The sequence below is a fragment of the Neodiprion virginianus genome, chromosome 2, assembly GCF_021901495.1.
Source record: "Neodiprion virginianus isolate iyNeoVirg1 chromosome 2, iyNeoVirg1.1, whole genome shotgun sequence".
Lineage (NCBI taxonomy): Eukaryota > Metazoa > Arthropoda > Insecta > Hymenoptera > Diprionidae > Neodiprion > Neodiprion virginianus.
Window position 1 is genome coordinate 8,018,851 of NC_060878.1, and position 12,483 is coordinate 8,031,333.

The window sequence follows — 12,483 nt, forward strand, 5'->3', positions numbered from 1 at the left end:
CGCCCGTTATCCGTCCAATGAAAAAAATATTGTATATATGATAAATATGTACATTTTACACGTACATTATACAGGTATATACGTTTTCGTTACGTGTTTCCATGTCCATTACGAGCAAGTCTAGAATACGATCGGTATTGCACAACAAGGTCTTACCTTTGCCAGTGATTAAATGAAGAAAAAAGTAAATAAACTGCTACTCTGCTAGAAAAATGTAACTAAACATAATGTCTCAGCAGGCTCGCTTTATGTAAAACAATTTTTTTTAATATCAACATTTAAATTGCCATATTTAACATTTAATTTGTCAATTTAATTTTTTTCACTTAGAGTAATACATTAAAAAATGATTAAATCAACCCAAAAATTTTTGTGAATCTGCTGCGACGATTTTTTTCTAATCGTGTAGCAACAATTCCAAACCTTTGCACAACCCGTATATAATACAATGAAAGATTCACGTGCTTAACTACAATCGTTATTTCAGCTTTAACTATAAACTCCTTTATTGCTCTTGCCATAACGTTTCGTAGAGAAAGACGTCGTGTTGTCCTAAAAAATTAGAAAGATATTCTATACCCACTGGGACAACCGACTCTCGAATGTTATATGTAAAATGTTCATCTATGTATTTTCTATTCCTACAAGTTTGCATGATCAACAAAATTTAGGTATTAGCGTACGTATTTACCGCTAGTTGTAAAAATTTTCTAACGATATTTGTAAAGAGAAAATTCTTTGCGCGACTCCCAATTGATAAGCGTGTATAAAACAACAGTGTAATATAGTTACAACGTCATTGATCTAATCTTTTTTCTTTCAAACAGTAAAATAGACAAGTTCAGCAACAATTTTTCTTCGCTGACGTTAGTTATTTGGATATTAAAATACGATGATTTCTATCAACTGTAAAACAGCATTGCAGCTTTAGAATAACGCGCCAAACTTTTCGCAGAATTCAGTTCGACTTTGTTAACAATGAAAACCTCTGCGTGCAGTAACATTTGTTTAAAAATTTTCTAATAACTTATCTACAAGCATTAGTTAAATGAATTAGTTCGTGAGGAATAACCGCACGGGTGAAAGGACAACAAATTGAATCTCACGTGAAGTGCTGGGATAAACTACAACCCGAAATGTCAAGGCTGCAAGATTAGCCGCAAGTTTGCCTTATTCGTTTTACATGTTACTTCGTTCTTTTTTCTGGAATCGTCAATTCCTAAAATAGAAGCGACCGCCTGAATAGACGATCGCTATAGGACTGAAGCAGAGAGATTTGCGTATCGCAAATACAGGATCATATATCGCCGCGACTACCGACTACTATTTTTCAACGTATACCGCAGCTTGCAAATATTAAAAAAGTTTAGTTGGGGAAAAAATCTGCTGTTTTGAACGAGGGGAAAATATCTAACTGAATTGATGTGTCAATAAGTTGGTGAATTAATTATAATTCACCTGAATCAACTAGAATCAACTTGAATTATCAAAAATTAACTGAAATAATGAGCATTAAGTCAAGTTGATTGGAATTAGTTTTGATTCGTGCCGGAAATATCTGTTTATAAGGGAAAAAAATTGAATTCAAATTAAAAAGTTTAGTTGAATTAAAAAAAAAAAAACAATTTGAAGTAACCAGAAATAAAAAGGGATGGATTGAAAGAATTTTAAACTTAAAATGAATTAGCGAGAATTATTCAGAGAAAAATTGAAATTCATAAATTGAAATGAATTTAAAAAATTTATTTGAAATAAAAAAATTAAGTAGAATTACATGATTAATTTAAATTAATTAAACACCAAAAATTTTTGCGTTACGCATATCTCAAGTTATTTCCCCCTCGGTTTTGAAAATTAAATTTCGTGATAGACACCGTCAGCTTTGCGTAACCGGAACGAGGTTACAAATCGAGAACCATTTAAATCAGAGTAAAGAAATCGATCTTTCTCATCAGAAAGTTACGTATAGTGTGACGACGAAGGGCTACAAGATACTTGAAAAAACATAGTTGTTGTTTATCGTGATTTTAAACATATTTAGAGCTACGTAAGTACAAGAGAAAAAGACTGAACAGGAGTTTTGAATGAAGTAGAAAAAGATATCGTAAGTCTTTTTGATTTATCTAGTTTCTTAAGTCTTGATTAAAACTAATGCTGTTCATTTTAAAGCTAAACATTCAGTTTTATATTCATTATATTTTGTTTTTCATAAAAATTGTAAAAAAAAAATCTATGAATATGCATATCTTGCATAAAAATAAAACTGGATGTGTTGAAAAAAAAAACAGTGCTACATTTTAATTCAACATACCTAAATACCGAAAAAAAGCATTAATATTTTAAGGGGAAATTATAACTTATATTTTGCATGCCTGTACAATCTATTTCAGGAAGTAACTACTTCCTGACCTGTTTATTTATACACTCAACTATGATAAACGCAACTTTATTTTCCCTAATAGTCTTTCAATTTCCTTTCGTTTATGATTGTTTATAACAAATGCAACTATGTAAGACGGATATTAATCCGGCAAATCTAAAAAGCGTCCTGTATGAAGTTTAAATAAATAGTTTTATTTCAGTTATTTCAAAAAAGTTTTAGTTTCCACCGAACACAGGAAGTACCCATTAGCACCTACTCTGAGCAACTGATCGAGCGTCGGTGAGAACTGACTACAAGGTAGGAAAAGTTCAGCTGTGGTTAAAACAGACTGCGGCAGAGTTGACTTGAAGTAAGCTCCAAGAGATGGTGCAGCTTCCTCGCATGACTTAACCTCGAGTAGGTATGGTAGGTATATAGATATAAGTGTATAAAATACGAAAGATGCGAGATAGATTAGAGAAGCGTTCGCTGTTGCGGTCGTCGGTTGGCTAACTAATTGTTGCTCGGTCGCTGATGGGCCCGGTCCAATTAGCCGTTTGCTTTATCGTGGTTTCACATCCGCGTGGGACATTGAGAAGCATTTGCGTCACGGGTCAACCGGCGTCGACGCAGTTCCCCCGGAAGTGGCATAAAAAAGAAAAAAAAAAGAAAGAAAAAAGAATGAAAAAAAAAAAAGTAAAACGTAATATTAATCTACTCGCGCGAAGAGCTAAGAGCAAACAGGAAAAGGAAAAGTAAAAAAAAGGAGAGCCGAGAGAGGAAGGAAAACGGAAGTGTTACTTAACTTGGCGCTGAAATTTATACATCCAGCAGAATCTCGTAAACTTAACGATGCACACAGTAAAATGCATATATGCCTTAACCTTACGGCTAACTTGTTTACGGTCCGAAACAAAATGCGAGTTCAATCATCTATACGAATTATGTGACAATTTGCATCACGTTTTCTCACGTCACCTACTTCGCCAGTCATTGTCACATAATTCGTATAGATGATTGAACTCGCATTTTGTTTCGGACCGGAAACAAGTTAGCCGTAAGGTCAAGGCATTTATGCATTTTACTGCTGTGCCTACGTTTCGTTATGCAATTTATGAATCGGATGGTGTGGTTTGAACGATTGTTGGTACCGGGAATACAATTTAGTTACACGTGTTTCATTTCCATAGCGAGAACGAGCATTGGGTAGTTAGGTGCGTATTAATTAGATTCTTGTTAACAATAAAAAGCTAGTGAATCTCAATTCCGGCAGGCTAGCCTACATATGTATAATAGTAGTGATGCATGGTATACATGATATGTAAGCCAGGAATGTGCTGACGTCTTATTTAAATTCCTTATACACACGAACGACGACTATCTTTCTGGCTGCCTAGCAGCTTCTTCTGCCCGCTGCGCGGTCTGAGCTAATGAAGATTTATGAATAGACATAATTTTATATATGATATGCCATAGTGAACAAAATAGCCGATATTTCTCTTTATTTTTCTCCATCTCTTAAATGTCACCGCTCGGCAAGACGAAGAATCGTGTGATTGTACGTGCTCTAAAGGGAGTGCTTAATAACGCTCTCTTGGAACAAAGACCACTCCACACATTCGAGATTCTGCTTAACTTCGAACTGAAGATGCCTCTCGAATCGACCGAATGGCGATGCAAAAAATATGAAGAACCCACGCGAAAATTATCACATGGCGCCGTCTTCGCTTACGATGTTTCAGCAATTCGTTAAGTTCAACTCAATGACCTTTTCATCGAGAAAAAAAAGATCATAAAGACCACGCTGTGTGCGAACTTGGTTTTTCTGGCAAAACTCTTGGCTGATTACAATACGAGGAAATGCTTGATAGATATAAAGTACGAGTGATCGATCAGCGAAACGTGACCACATCTAATACCGCAGTCCTGCAGACTGAGGAATACCTTGAAGGACGCGATCAAGATAAGGAGTTGTGAAACCAAACGTCCTGCGTTCGCGAGGATGTGAAGATGAAAATTTGTGCTCGTGCCACAGTTGCAATGAGAATTACGGTTGATTAACGGGGCAGAACAGTCGCGGCTTATACTCATATGTGGACGCATACACATACGTGTAGAGAGTCATATTAATAATCAAGAAGACTATTTATAACGTTCGTATATGCAGGGAAGTATGTATGCCTGTAGTAGGAGGAGGAGGAGGAGGAGGAGATAGAAGTCCTGGCGCGTGGACCGGCGTTTGATGATGAGTACATTACCGCGAACGCGTGGGTTTAATGAGAGTGAGGATGAGAATTTTCGAATACCTAGTTGGAACAGGAAAGAGCCTTAGAAAGAAGTATACACAGATAAGATGCGCGGAGGCAGAGCATCGACATCGACGCCTCCATGCCGCGGCCGGTGTTTCTTCACTCCCGCGATGTTACGTCGCGACATAACTTATTCGGCGGAGGTGTACAATATAATATAATATAATACGTGTAGCCGAAGCAGTCCTCCGTCATCATGCGAGTTGTAAAAGAAGTCTTTCCTCATATCGAGTGACGCCTGGGCATAAATCGATGGAAAAAAACCTTCGTCTTTATCTCGTTTTGGGCTTACAGACCCGGGGAAGGGAGGAAAGAGTGCCATCAGTAGTCGGTGTGCCCCGAAAAGAGGCTTTATATTTTTTATTCCCGGTATACGGGTTAACAAAGGAAGAAGAATAAGAGGTGGTACCGGAGAAGCTGGGGGACCATGAATATAGAACGACCAAGCCGCAACCCAACAAAGACAGGACACAGGCGAGGAAAAAAGGAGAATGATGAATTCCAGACGATGACAACGACGACGAGGACGTCGCGGATGCAAAAATGACGATCAAACCTTGCCTCGGGCAAAATTATGGCTCCACCTACGTGCATTTGCTCCTCGGTGGCTGCACGTACGAGGCATCGTCGTCGTAGTATGTAGGAGGCGAGGGTCAACCATTCTACATTTATGATTCAGACGGCCGGGGCAGTTAGTAAGATTGGGCCCAATCAGCGCACGAGCGAAGAGCATCCGAAGCTCGACTTTAGTGATCACTGCACGCGTTTACTCGCGGGATCTTGAACGGAAGTGCCGGTTTCGCATCAGATTTTTCAGAACCCTTTTCGTCTGTTGGTGGATGGCGGGTAAACGAAACGGTGACATCGACGATAACAGATACCGTGTATCAAGGTGCAAACATAGGATATACCTATACTCGGCACGCGGTGCACGTGGATACCCGTCATCGCAGAGAGACAGTCTCTGACTTGTACGTTTGCCAGGAACACAGGCCACGCGACCAAACACAGATAGCATTGTTCCTTACCCTCCGCCAACTCCTCAGCTAGAGCGAGTACATCGTATATAATCTTACGAGTGAGACGGATCGGCAAACAGACTGTTGTCTGCAATTCTGAAACACGTACGTACGTACATACGTTATGAATTGTGGACAATGGAGCTCTAAAGTCAGTGTCGTTAGTCACGACGTCGCGTTTCGCTGCCTTCGAGCATCGTGCAACCGGCGCGTCGTTTTCGCACGGCCGATGATGAATCAGTCCGTCAATCGAACCGCACTGCAGTATGATACGTATTTATGAAAAAGTAGTATGTAAGACGCGGAATAAGATGACGAAGAAGAGGAAAATAGAAGGAGGCCGAAGGCTCTCCTCTGTTCGTCGTGAAACGATCTGATAGGTACATGCATACATGTCAAAAATAATCCTGATGTACCCATGTACCGTTGGTGACAGGTTGGCTAAGAGGGCGTAATTCCCCCGTTTCTATGGTGCGGTATAAGATCGGTGGTGATGGAGGAAGAATTTCGTCCTAATAAAGTTACACTTGGTAGTAGTGAAAAGTCGCCTGTTGCTGGAGCCCGGTTGTATTTTTAGATGGAATTAGGGTCGCCTCGCTCCCCGGCTTCTCCCCATCGCCTCGCCTGTTTGCCCTACCATGAGTAAAAAGGGGCAGCGGAGGTGCAGGCGGGGTTGGAAGAGGTGATTTCTGGACCTGTTGCACGTGGGTCGGGCCCTAAGATCCGAGCCCTAAGCATAGGGGACACACCAAACGACAGACCCAAGTGCACACAGCGACGCCTCAAGCTCTAGACACTTTTCTCCCCCAACCTAACCGCACACACAGCTGGCCAAGTCTATATTTACATTCAACGAACGGTGCATGCTAGATGACTGGATAACTGGGTGGCTGCGATAGGCAGGTCGGAGAAGGGTCGACGGTATTGCGTACGTTGGTGGTTGGTGGTTACGGTATTACCGAAAACCCTCAATGTATGTAGACGAGTCGAGACATGGCTTCTGGGGTTTCAAAATCGAGCTACCTCGGTTTCAGACCGGCTGATGACTGTTAGTTTACAGAAAATACGGAACCTCGTGTTCCTGATTGTGGGGTGAATCGACATGATAAGTTCGAAGACGATAACCAAGTGGATTCGGAGCACACTTCTCGAATGACACAGTTAATGTGGTAGGTGTGCCAAGCCAAGAGGGAGTCGAAGCCCGAGATAATCTCATCGTCCGCATTCTTGTATCGAGTCCTGAGCGTCGAATCCGTTTACAGTTAAGAGGCTGTGTTCAGTGATCACAAAGGGGTGATGCGGCAGGTTTTCTTTAGGCGCAAGATCCGGTTGAATGGTCGAAATCTCTCGCAAGCCTTCGCGAGGCATTGGATTTGATTTTGTGCAGCGATAGGGATTTCAGCTTTATACAATATCGGGATAGCTCTTTCACCGGATGGGCGTGAAGAGGATAATAGACACGCATCCTTCTCCAACGAGTTGAGAACGGTAGGTGCGTAAGGTGCTTGGCAATTGTTACGCAAAGTGGCTAAGAGAACACCGAGTCACGTACCACCTATACCTTGTCGATGCAGGCGCGAAGGGCGGAATTCCTTTCTAACAAGCCTAGCGAAAATACCTTGGCCACTACGGGAGAAGAAGAGGAGGAAATAAAAAAAAACGAATACGGTAAAGTGAAACCTGCCCGTTCGCCATTGTTTGCCGGAATACATTTTTAGCTGACACAAAGCGGGATGATGAAAAATGGCAACCTGTTGACTTTTTCCTTTCTTTCCTTCGCCCCTTCGCCGAGGTGCTCCTGCACTGGATCGGTGGTAAGTAAACTGTGTTGTGTGTGCACGCAGCATACCTGGATGTATGGAATGAAGGCGTGGAGGTTGGGCCGGCATATTATTTACCTGCAGTAGTAGTTCGGGTCGAAGGTCTTCGGAACCTCGAGCGTTTCTGTCCCTCGAGGTTTACTCGGGGACCGGACGGACCTGAACGGCCAGGACCAAGTCGGAGGAAGGAGTTTGGGTGTGGGCAGCACGTGCTGCTGTCGGGCCGCATGAATAATTGCCGCATTGTGCCTCCAGAATAGACAATTGCCAGCAACAACTCCGGAGCGACAGGACGCCGCAGGTCCTACACAGAGAAGTGGGCCGTTAATGCGGCTAGTCCTGTATTCCCCGGCATTATGGTGTGGCGCCTTTTTACACAAAGGTTGAAAACCACGAGTAAGCCTAGACCGACCTGCTTTTTCGCAGGTATGCTGCACACGTCTCTACTTCGTCTTGCGTTGGAAAAAAAATATCGAGGAGAAAGAGAAGAACGATTTGTGTTACAGGTGGAGTTGGTTAATCACCATAACGCAGAATATCCTAGGAGCTTGGTTTGAATACCCGGCTTTATAACCACGGAGGTTAATTAAACTTCGTTATTCGGTAGTTTCCTCGTTTTCGAGGAAAGATGCTCCGAGCTTTCGAGTCTTGCAACCTGAGCTGAAACTTGATACGTAGGACCAGCCGTTCGTTCTTTCGTTTGTTCCCGGAGGAATGAACATGTTGTTTCGTGCATGAGACTTGGGCCTGTTTTCACCCGGTCATCCATCACTGGAAAATATTTTCCAGAAATCGTTTGAATGGCTCTTCATCGCCGCTTGATCCGATCGTTTATGATCGTAGTTCATTACAAACTCCGATTGATGTCGAATGGTGTCTGCTTTCCCATAAAACGAACCGACCCTTGAGGGACTGTTTGCTTCGGTTTAACAGAAGAAAAGATAAAAGAAAGTAACTTAAAACGTTGCTGCAGGCTATCAACCGATCTAAAGTATATTGCCGACAATTGCTTCGCATCGGAATCTCAAAACGATTCAAATGAAACTCTGTAAGTAGATTGTTTCGGAATCAACTACGCGCTTCAATGGTTTCAGATACTGCGCTAGGCAAGGTGAAACGATTTAAGTATCAGTGCGCTGAACAGTATCTCATCGTTGAAGCCGATGCGGGATAGAAACAAGCAGGAAGTCGGTTATATTGATCCGGCTATTTTGATCGGCTTAAAAAAAGTCGAAGATTGATTCACGTGGGACTTTAAGGACACGGCCGATGTCTCGACGCGTTAGAAGCCTTACGTCAAACTCTTCTCGGGTCTGACGACCCTCAGGAATTCACTTGTCCGTCACAGGGTGAACCGGAAGCCTTCCAACACCCATCCACTTTTTTAAGGAAGATTTTTTGTTCATGGATTACTTAGTAAATCGATTATATGGCTCCTTAGAAGTTTTAACGAAATGACTTTAATTCAATGTCTAATTTATATATTATCAATGCATTGATAAATTTTGATAGTATAAATGTAAAAATAAAAAAATAATTAATAAACATCACGGTGACAATAGTGACACACGAGGTGCAGCTTATAGTATTTAAAGAATAAAACGTGATGAGAATTTACACATCTATTCGTGCAAGGAATACATATGAATGCGTTTGTGAATAAGAATAATAAACAAAATATAGGCAGGCACAGATACGTACAATATTTATATTCAGACGTGACAAGGATTCGTAAATTCCATTCCAAGAAGGCTCGGGCTCGTTGTTTCGAGAGAGAGAGAGAGAGAGAGAGAGAGAGAGAGAGAAAGAGATAGGATAGAAAGCCTGGAATTTCTAATGAGAATTACCACTAAGGTACAGTGTAAATTATGAGTAAATTTTAAGCCCAGGCTTCGTGTATTTTAATAAAAACCTTTCATTAGTCTTTATTCCGTGTTGCAGAGTCGATTTCAAACGATGGATTTCAAACGTCGGTCAACCAACGGCCCTGCATTATCTCGCCCTCTCTCCACTGTTCAAACACCATCATCTCTCGTCCTCGTCAAAAACACCGAAAAAAATATCAAACCGTAGGTATACCCAAATATTTTTTTCCAACCTGGTGAGAATTTACCTGCAAACCAGTCACAATTCGTACGCAGTCACGTAGTCTGATTCTGTGGATACAGATAAAAAGGTGTTGCAGAGGTCTCGTCAAACGAACCTTGTCGACGAACCTGCACACGACAATATGCTCTGTTCTTATTCACATGCCTATTAGATTCAGCCACGTGATTGCGAGCGATACAAAAGATAAGATTTAATAAAATAAAAACAAAAAGAACAAGATTCTCTTATATTTCTTCACCAGGAAGACACAGGAGGGCAACACGTGACCAAAATTCACGATTACCCGTGAACAAAGAAACTCAAGGTATGAAAAGAAGCAAGTTTGTCTGAGAACTCGATTATTAGACGATGGCGGCATTGAAATTAAACAATTAACACCTGCGTATGGTAAATGTACCAGCCATTGACCCTGTCCCAATTATTGAACTTTCTTGGTTGGTATTTCTTTGATCCTTGGTTCTAAAATTCCCAAAAAATAAATTTGTCGAGTCTAAACCTCTTGCAATTGGTTTTAGTCATCAAGAAATTGACAATTTATGCTGTCAATTTATAATTTTGGAAAATAAAAGGGTCAATAATTGGGTCCAAACGTATCAACAACTCACACACTTATCTTGCTTCTAAAAAATTCATCGGGAAGTAATTGACATGTTACTGAAAGTATACGATGCACGTTAAAAACACGTCAAGTTCAACTTGAAGTCTCACGCAAGGATAATTAAAACACCCAAAACCCGGCAACGAGCTGGACTAAAAAATATCTCACGTAGTCGCACTCGAGCGGCGGCAACGAACAGTTTTGTTACAGGATCCGTTTAGCCGCGGGCGAGGGGGTAGTTTAAGGCTGAGCACGAGGAAAAATCTGGATCCTCACCACGGGGAGGTAGGTATACCGTTTTTGTCCTGACCTAAGGCAGTTTTCTCCGCTACGGCTATCCCATTTGTCTTTCTTCTTTCCTGCGCACTTTCCTACAGGGTCAGTTTATCAGCGCCTTATATACGTTCCTCTTCATCCTCAACCTCATCCTCACCCTCATCTTCTTGTTCTCCTTCATCTCCTTCTTCTGTTTTAGTGTACATATACAGTAAATGGCCGCTGACCGTAAAACTAGAACAGGTTCCTCATCAACCTTTTGTCATCAGCCAATGCATGCGCGAGTTGAGCAAGACTCCTCGGAGATAAAGATAACCTGAACAAAGCTTCTAGGCTCTTGGCCTGACCGTTAACCCAAGACAAAAATGCCGTCCATTTAGTCTCGGCAAAAGCTCTCTTCGTTCAGAGCACAGGGAAAGTTTGGGACCGTTAAAATCATGACCGAAACGGCGATTGGGCTGGGTTAATTGATCAGGCCGAAGGGCCGGCTCATTTCACAATCCGAAAGTGCCTGCGACGAAGCACTCGAGAAGCTCAAGTATAAACGTTGCACCTGTGCACTCCGACCTAAAAGTCATCTTCGTGTATAAGGGCGACTAACAGGATTGTACGGAGTCGAAAATGGAAGAAACTTCATAAAATTGTGCAGCGTTGAGTTGCCCCAACCAACGAGAGAGGATCCTTGTAATCAAGCTTGGCTCACCGCTCGGACCCAAAGAAATATCGTGTATACGTCGGTTATATACTCAGGCCTGTAAGCGCGGTGAAGAAGAGGCTCGTGGAGAAGGACGGAGTCCGGGAGGGTTACGAAGACACACCCACACCCCGGAGGCCCAGACGGATCTTAATATAATACCAAGGCTACCTGGTGCAACGCGAGGTGAAGAGCGGGCTCGAAACCTCAAACTCTTCGTCAACGGGTTCGTCTGCCCGCGGTGAACAAGACACGAACGCAACGTATTTGCAGAAAAGCCTCTTGTTTATAACTCGACTGTTCTTGTTCATGCGAGTTTTAACAATATCATCGATAAATGTCAATGTACGACTACCTTGTAATGAAGTCGTCAAAGAATGTTGATTTAAAACTCACCAACGCCGTCTTTAAGTTGGTGAAATCAATCTTTGACTGGTTTAAACTAGTCTTCATACCTCAGTAGTGTCATTTTAATAAATTTGAAATCCAATTTTGCACCCTTTTTCTTTTTTTTTTCATTTGTCATATCTTTTATATTACATGCAAAATCCTGAATTTGTTTCATTTTTAGGTAAAAACATACTTAAACTTTGGAATAATTAGGGTTTTTTATGAATCAATAATTCGTTATAATTTTCAGAAATAAACAGAAGCAAAAAAAAAAACGTATTTTCGTGAATGTAATTCGTTAGCGGAGAAATTTGATATTAAACGTATACTGAAAACGCTTGGAATTTATTGGTTTACAAACAGAGACCTCGGAATGGTCATTAGATTCACAAAATTCAATGCATAAGGGTAGTTTTCACCCTCCTGAGTGGTGCATATAGACAGTATTGGGGGTTGCGCGTATTTTTGGGCTAAAATCGTACTGTCTCAAAATAAATATTCATATAAATCTCATTCAAGAGCACTGTCTAAAACAATGTTGATAACTCACTCTATTTCCACCCTATTTTAGGGGTCAGTTTTAGTTTCATTAAATTTTTGACATCAGATTCGCATTCAGCGTCGAAAAATAAATAGGAAAAGTATAATTACACTTCCGTGCCGAAAAAAAAAAAAAAATTGCATCGCGTGACTGTAAGGGTTAAATACCGTTTCAAGTTGCTTTTCTTCGACCATCGAGAAGCGATGAACGATCAGAATAAGTGACCAGAAGCACAAACTCACATGTTGGAAATTTCAACGGCATTGATTTAAATCGAATATAATAATAAAGAGGTGTTAAATGTACGACCCTGAATTGTTATACAAAATTGTAGTAAAAAATATTCGTCCATCGGAGATAACTTC

General features: G+C 41.1%; 1 protein-coding gene across 1 annotated transcript in view; it reads right to left on the minus strand.

Moving 5' to 3' along the window:
- Positions 1 to 12,483, minus strand: part of LOC124297317 (rho GTPase-activating protein 44-like) — a 79,854-nt gene that overhangs the window by 17,140 nt on the left and 50,231 nt on the right. The gene's annotated exons all lie outside the window — the stretch shown is intronic.